Source organism: Eriocheir sinensis, unplaced genomic scaffold (genome assembly GCF_024679095.1).
Source record: "Eriocheir sinensis breed Jianghai 21 unplaced genomic scaffold, ASM2467909v1 Scaffold51, whole genome shotgun sequence".
In the NCBI taxonomy this organism is placed as follows: Eukaryota; Metazoa; Arthropoda; class Malacostraca; order Decapoda; family Varunidae; genus Eriocheir; species Eriocheir sinensis.
Window position 1 is genome coordinate 183,296 of NW_026111843.1, and position 8,340 is coordinate 191,635.

Genomic DNA, 8,340 nt, shown 5'->3' on the forward strand with positions numbered 1-8,340 from the left:
GCGAAAATCGCGGCGGGCGTTTTAAGTGGGATAATCCACCGACGGAAGAGGGCCCTGGGTGACACGGATAACGAAGGTCTTACGCCTAACTGGTTCTCTCGCCTGGCCGAGAGAAATGTTATTTTTATCACCAGGGTCTTCAGATCTCGGCGGTGGGGGAGGTACAGGTACACGATGAGTGTGTCCTCCTCATACTCTTGGTGTCCACGATCACGCAAGTGTACCTGGACAGGCAAGGTATGGGGGATATCGGCGACACCTCGACTTACCTGGATTTCTACTGGCTCCTGTACGACGTACTTAATGAGGTCAAAGAGTTTGCGGACTCGAATTGCTATTACCCCACCTATTGGCCCGCCGCGTTGCTCGCCCCCGACCACTGCAATCCCTACCGCCTGGTGGAGGAGACCCGCCGTGCCTTGGAAAACAGAGGTGGTGAAATTCAGACAGAATTTAGGTCATTTACTAAATCTGGGGATTTGGTGTTGAGGATAAAAAATATCGTGCTTGAGAGACCCTAAGAAATGACCTCTTTGTTAGTGTCTTCCTAACATTATTTTTTATCTGCGGCAACTAAGTCTCCTGGAAAGTGACGCCTGAATTGTGTTTAAACTTCCTGCCTCGGGATTTCCAAGGCTTGCGTGCGGTGTTGCCTCCACCAGGCGGATGGGATGATGGGATCCAAACCCGTTGCTGACTCCACAGGTAAGAATATTTTCCTGTATACTATCTTTGCTTGCGTGTTACAGGGGTGCGCGTGTTACAGCGGTGCATATTAGTTTAGTCCATGATTTTGTTATGTCCCTTTGAACTCGCCATTGCTCATTGCGTTTATCCCTCTCCTGATTGTTATTCCAGAGTGGAAGGAACTGCCTGCACCTCCTTTGTTTCTGCGGTAACGTGCGGGGAGGAAATTTAAGCCATTGCTGCCATCCGGGTAAGAATCTTTAACTGTACAATCTTGGCTTGCATATTACAGCATTAATATTAGTGGATTCGTCCACATGGGATGTTCTCAATATGCTGTGTCATTAGTCCCTTTGAAAAGACTGTTGCTCATTGGGATTCTCTCCCTAATGTTTATTCAGGGTTGTGAGGACTGACCTGAAGGACCTTCCCTCCATGATGGTCACGGTGGAATCCATCCTGATAACACAGATGCTCCTCTCCATGCTGACTTGGGCAACGAAAGCCACTGCCTCGCCACGGGTAGGAATGTTTTACTGTACCATCCTTGCTTGCGTGTTACAGCAGTGTATATTATCGGCTTCGTCCACATTTTCATTCTGTATCATTAATAACTTTATCATTAATAACTTTGAATTGGTAATGGCTCATTAGGTTTATCCCTTCCCTAACTGTTATTCAGGAGTGAGGAACTCGCCTGAATATCCCCTTCCGGCCTTGCTGTAACGAAAGCCATTGCGATGGAGCCGTTGATCCATCACGAGTATGGATATTTTACTTGGATATCTTTGCTCGAGTATTACAGCGGTGTATGTATATCTCGGTATCGTCCACATGTTCTCTATATGCTATGATTACTCTCAAACGACTATTACGTATTGGGTTTATCCCTTTCCAAATTCCTCTTCAGGAGTGAGAGGAACTGACCTGAACATCGCCTTCCTGCTTGCTGTAGGGAAAGCCTCTGCTGCTGGCCCTGCTGGAGAAAGTCTACCGTCTACGTCATTGTGCACCAGTACCCAAGACGGCCAGGCAGCTGGGAACACAAGCCACCACAGGTAAGAAATCTTTACTGTATTTTTGCCTTTAATATTACAGCGATGTATTTGGTAAGTTTCCTCCAAATCTTTGTTCCCTATACGCTATTTGATTAGTCTCTGAAACGAGAACTGCTCATCGGTTTGTGTTGTTCATTTCCTAATTGTTACTCCGTGTGGAAGGAAGTCTGCACCCACGCGGTTATTCTCCAAAATGGCGCATCGAGTCGGTTGTTCCCTGAATCCCCTGCAAAGCCTTCTCTCTGTGATGGCCACGGTGGAATCTAACATAATGGCACAGCCGCTGGCGAGTGTTGGAGTCTGACTACTCTCTGGCCCTGAGCTCGAGACTTCAGATGAAGCCAGACAACCGAATATCTCTCCTGCTCCTCCCCGCAGTGCTTGCCTTGCCTTGCCTTGCCGAGTGTACAAGGTTGTGCACAACTATAGCGGCGGAATGGATCACATTATACACTTGGGTGCCGATGAACACTGCTATTACCCGACATACTGGCCCGTCTCGTTGCTCGCCCCTGACCACTGCAACCAACACTGCCTTCGATAGAGCCTTTGCTGCCACCAGGTAATATTTTTTTTTATTATTCTGGTATCAATTTTTATCCTTCTCTTGCATATTAGAGCATTATTGTACGCATATTAGAGCATTATTGTCCACATGTGAATGTCCTCAATTTAAGTATGCTAGTCCTTTCTCTCAAGTTATTCATGAATTTTTCCATTTTCCGGCTGTCTCTTTGATTTTTTTCATTCCCCTTGTTGTCCACAGGGGTGGGTGGAGCCTGGCCTGAACCTCCCCTTCATGCTGTTCCTGCTGGAGAAAGTCTACCTCCCCTTAATGATCCTGCTGGAGAAAGTCTACCTTCCCTTCCTGGTGAATTCAGTTTGAACTTCAACCCCTGCGTATTCTAGGGCCCGGCGGTGACCGTCTTTAGATTCAGTGACATGCCCGAGTTCAGTTTGAACTTCATCCCCTGCGTTTTCTAAGGCCCGGCGGTGACAGTCTTTAGATTCAGTGACATGTCTGAGTTCAGTTTGAACTTTATCCCCTGCGTTTTCTAAGGCCCGGCGGTGACAGTCTTTAGATTCAGTGACATGTCTGAGTTCAGTTTGAACTTTATCCCCTGCGTTTTCTAAGGCCCGGCGGTGACAGTCTTTAGATTCAGTGACATGTCTGAGTTCAGTTTGAACTTTATCCCCTTCGTCTTCAAAGGCCCGGCGGTGACCATCTTTAGATTAAGAGACCTGCCTGAATCTGTTTGAAAATCATCCCCTACGTTGGATAATAGCGGTGCTCTTCCGAAAACCCTTTGACCTGAATAAGTATGTCATGAGCTAGCCAGTAGAAATTCAGTGAAAACCCTTTGACCTCAATAAGCATGTCATGAGCTAGCCAGTAGAAATTCACTGAAAACCCTTCGACCTCAATAAGTATGTCATGAGCTAGCCAGTAGAAATTCACTGAAAACCCTTCGACCTCAATAAGTATGTCATGAGCTAGCCAGTAGAAATTCAGTGAAAACCCTTCGACCTCAATAAGCATGTCATGAGCTAGCCAGTAGAAATTCACTGAAAACCCTTCGACCTCAATAAGTATGTCATGAGCTAGCCAGTAGAAATTCACTGAAAACCCTTCCACCTCAATAAGCATGTCATGAGCTAGCCAGTAGAAATTCACTGAAAACCCTTTGACGCGGCGGGCCAATAGGTGGGATAATAGCAGTTCTCGTCCGCAAACCCTTTGACCTCATTAAGTATGTCTTATAAGAGCCAGTAGAAATCCAGGTAAGTCGAGGTGTCGCCGATATCCCCCATACCTTGCCTGTCCAAGTACACTTGCGTGACGGTGGGTCCAAGAGTATGAGGGAGGCCACACTCATCGTGTACCTGTATCTCTCCCACCGCCGAGATCTGAAGACCCTGGTGACGAGGACAACCTTCATCTCAACTAAGCGAGACAGCCAGTCAGGCGCAAGATCTTGGTGTATGCTGTGTGTCCAGGGTTAGCTGGAACTCGGAAGGACTCCGACCAGCCTACACCATTTTGAATCCGGATAACGTGGGCGATCACGTCATCCGTAAGTGTGATGAAGAGTATAAGAAACGTCTTCCAAGTTGGTGTTCTCCCCATTGATGTTGGAAACGAACGACACAACACGCGAGAAATCGAGTGGTTTATGACTGCCTTTTTGTGTGTGTGTACGCAAGATTTATCCCCTAGTATCAAAAGGGAACGGTCCCTTGTCCGAAGAAGGCCCGGGGAAACTAGCTCTGTACTTCTTCAATGTGGAATTTTCAGGCTTTTGGAGTTTTAACTTTGGGTGTTGTAATTATTTTAACTTTGGGTGTAGTAGTCATTTTAGCCTGTAGTATTAAATTTTTAACTCCAGCTTTTGGAATTATTTAGAGTAGTACATAAATACCGAAGTTATTGTCCATAAATCATCTAAAATGATGCAAAAAAATACATTCAACTATTTTTTCCTGTTTTTAATTTTACCAATGTGATTGACATGCATGCTGAACCTTCAAGGAGGCTATTTAGTCAAATGTCAAAACTTTCAAGTTAATAAGGAAATATTCTGAATATTTACTATGAGTATCCAATAGTATTTATCACAAGTAGCCAATAATACAGACAAAGAAATTACCCCACTCACAAGTCTGCGATGTGTTTGTTCTACATCATTAAAATTCTTGCTTGTGGACGGACATTTGAAATATAACAGTCTAGGCAAGAGGTGTATTGCTAGCCATACTGCAGTGACACTTTTGACCTTCACAAATAGGTCATTCCAGTATATGCAATTTGTGTCCGTCGTGTATGATTTAGTTAAGAAGTAACTGTTCCCTGGGATAACGCGAGTGTGCAATGTGAAGTGTAGCTGAACAGTGCTGCCGCTACTGCCCAGGACCCCCAACCTTCAAGGAGCAGCACACCAGCCGTCACTCCAGCCTAGATCCACTTCCGGCTCGTCTGTTGTGTTCACAGGCGGCCTCAAGTGATAGTGTCATGGACCACTTCACTAAGTTTTAAAAAGTTATAATAAAACTGCAAAACAGGAACGTGTGATTTACTGAAACCCCTCCTAGCTACTTACATACGTCGATAGTTTTGTATCCTGTATTTGCCCCTAAATGTGGTGCTACGGCCAGAGGTGGGCAAGTGCGGTACTTAGTGCGGTAGTACCGCATCACAAAAAGTACCGCATGTTTTGTATTTTTATACTGTCTAGAATATGCATATATAGACAGTCAAGTGCTTTATAGTCTGTATAAGCAAGAAACATTACCTAAAGATGTGTGTACGTAATTTCTGTGTGTTAAATTCACTACAGAAACCTATAGAAGATACGATATTTGTCAAAGACAATGAAAGCCTGTTTAGATTATATTTGAGTTACCGCTCGACGTGAATACTTTCGATTTTATTTGCGTTACCGTTCGACGTGAATACTTTCGTTTTCTATTTCATCTCTCCACCTGCTGACGTCATTTTCAGCGCGCCGGGTGACCCGCTGTCCTTTGATCATGGTCTTTTTCACGTCTCTCGCCACTTATTTCCGTCACTATTATACGTTTTCATACTCCTGCAACTACCGAGGTTATCGCATTGCGTTGTCATGTTCAGGAACCACCGATACAAGCAGTCAGACGGAAAAATAAACCTGAGGCGGCAGTGTTTACCCGCCTTACCACGCCTGCGGTAACTCACTTACGGGTGCTCGGAGCCGCGGTGACTGTTGGCCTTACCAGAGGTGCGGTAAGTGGTTGATGAATGCTAATTTACCGGGTGGGCGAAGATACCGCGAAGCTTACCAGCCACAGGTCCGGTAAATGGTATGATGAATCCAGCCCCTGGAGGTTACACTGTTATTGTGTCCGAGTGCACATGGCAACTTTGCATCCTTCATCATCATTTTAACAGTTACGTCTTTGGCTTCAAGCTTAAGGAAATGCATTAAAAAATATTTTTCAACTACTCCTTTTTGGACTATTGCTACTCACACACTGTTGTTAATAATAAGGCAACAATATATTGATTTCATATATTTGTTACATAGAAACTTTATGACGTCATTGTACAAACCCTTCCTGCGTCGTGACTGGCTCAGTCTGGCTGACACATCTGACTGTTGATTGGCTGGTTGTGGGTATGGGACCGAGCCAGTATACAGTTCCGAATAATGCCCCCGGGACACAGGGCAGGTATGGCATCCGGGTAACCACAGTTTACCTTCCCCAGGTTTTCCCAGATACTTATTTATTGACTAGCCCGAAAGGGAGGATGCACTCGCCAACTGTTCGGGCCGAGACTGGAACCTGCAGCCGCGGATTCGTAGCTAGGCACGCTAACCACTAGACCACGGAGGGTACGGGCGGAAGGGTGAGGGAGTTATCGTGTAACCGGTATATATGAAGCAGGCAGTATACAACTATTTATTATTATTATTTTTTTTACACCAAAGGAAGCAGCTCAAGGGCAACAAAAAGAGTGTAAAAAAAAAAAGCCCGCTAACCGCTGCTCCTATAAAAGACGAAGTAAAGAGTAGCCAATAGAGAGGTCAGTTTCATAATCTTTCATTTTTATCTTCCTTTTTCTCTTTTCTTACAGTCTTTTACCTTCCTTTATCTCTTTCCTTTTTACCTTCAACTCTTCTTTTTCTTCTTCCTCGTTTTTTTCTTCTTTTTTCTTCTTGATGCTCAGCGGAGTGTGTGGGAGGCAATGTCATCAGTGTTCCTTCTCTTTTTCCTTCTTTTTCCTTTTTTTTCCTTTCCAACACCCACGCCACGTCATGTCCTTATATTTCTTTCTTTTTTTACCTTCTTTTCAGCATCCACGGCGCCTCATTTCATTATTTTCATTATTTTTCACCCCGTTTTTCTTTTCCCTCTTCTACTTCCGCTGCCTCATTTCGTTATTTTTTTCATATTTTCCTCCTTTTCTTTTCTCTACATCCACGTCACCTCATTTCATAATCTTTCTTTTGTATCTTCTTATTTCTCTTTTCTTACAGTCTTTTACCTTCCTTTTTCTCTTTTCTTTCCTTTTTACCTTCTACTTTTCTTCTTCCTCGGTTTTTCTTCTTTTTCTCCTCTTCCTCCTTCTTTTTCTTTTTCTTCTTCTTGTTTTTCCTTTTACTCTTTTACTCTTTTCTTAACATTCTTTCCCGTTCTTTCACCTTCATTTTTCTTTTTTCTTTTACCTTCTTTTTTCTCTTTTCTTTCCTTTTATACCTTCTTTTATTCTTCTTCGTCCTCTTCTTCCTAGTTTTTCTTCATTTTCTATTCCTCTTCTTTCCTCTATTTTTTTCTTGCTTTTACTATTTCCTCTTCTACTATTTTATTTCCTCTTTTCTTACATTTTTTTCCCGTTCTTTCACCTTCATTTTTCTCTTATCACCTTTTTCACTTCTTTTTCAGCCTTGTAACCCGGCCCTAACTTCGGTGGGGCGGATCAGACCCTCATTACTGCCTGTACCAACACGTTTTTTCTTCGGCTTAACTTGCATGATTAAGACACCCGCTGGAGGACGTCGAGGCCCCGCCAGCAAACAGCGAACGTCCTCTGCCTGACCCGCCTCTCCTCGCCCCTCGCTGCCGCCGCCCCGCCCAGAAAACATGTGATGGTCGTTTCTTCTTCTTCTTCTTCTTCTTCTTCATCATCATCCTCTTCTTCCTTCTTGTTCTTGTTCTTGTTCACAGATACCAAGTCGATGATAAAATGTTTGTGATTCTATTTTGTGTTATATTTTCTTCTTTTTCCTTTTCTTCTTCTTGTGCTTCGATTTGGTATTTACTTGTTCTTCTTCGTCTTTGTTTTCCTGTTTTTTCTTTTTTTCTTCTTCTTTTCTTCTTCTTCTTCCTTCTTGTTCTTGTTCTTGTTCTTATTTTCTTCATCTTCTTTTTCTTCTTCTTCTTTTTCTTCTTTTTCTTTTTCTTATTCTGCTTCTTCGTCCTCCTCCTCCTCTTCTTATTCTTTTCTTCCTTTTCCTATTTTTTTTCTACTTCATCTTTTTTGTTTTTTCTTCCTTTTCTATTTGGTGTTTCTTCTTTGTCTTCTTTTTCTTCTTCTTCTTCTTCTTCTTCTTCTTGGCGATGGTAGTGGTGGTGGTCACGCTGATGTTGATGATGACTATATTAGGGGTGGTGGTGATGGTGGTGGTGGTGGTGGTGTTAGGGAAAGTCATAATGATAATAAAGATGACTATGATGATGATGATGATGATGCTTATGATAATGATGGATGTAATGGTGGTCTTGGTGGTGGTTAAGATTCTGATAATGATGATAATAATGATGATAGAAGGAGGGGGAAGAAAAAGAAGAAGAAAAAGAAAAGAAGAAAATTAAGAAGAAAAAAAGATGAAGCTGATGAACAAGAACAAGAAGAAAAAGAACAAGAAAAAGAAGAACAAGAAGAAAAAGAAATCCCAAATCGAGGCACTCACTTTATCGTGACTGAAGTCACTAAAATCGTTGCCATGGACGTTATAGCGAAGAAGACAAATCATCTTCCTCATCATCTTCGAACAATGTAACGAAGAGGTCGGTTCCTAATTTTCCTTAAGACCAGTTTTTGGCGGCCGGAGCGAGG

The 8,340-nt window shown here is 43.2% G+C and overlaps 1 long non-coding RNA gene across 3 annotated transcripts; it reads left to right on the plus strand.

Moving 5' to 3' along the window:
* The first annotated feature begins 279 nt into the window (after positions 1-279).
* LOC126992854 (uncharacterized) lies at positions 280-2,650 on the plus strand. 3 transcript variants are annotated; one of them, XR_007747135.1, is made up of 6 exons: positions 281-705; positions 859-937; positions 1,089-1,209; positions 1,598-1,745; positions 1,908-2,307; positions 2,512-2,650. It is a non-coding gene; the product is annotated as an uncharacterized LOC126992854 (long non-coding RNA). The 3 variants fall into 3 exon arrangements; XR_007747136.1 differs by having other exon boundaries at positions 282-705; positions 1,912-2,307; XR_007747134.1 differs by having other exon boundaries at positions 280-705; positions 1,598-2,307.
* Positions 2,651-8,340: the final 5,690 nt, after the last annotated feature.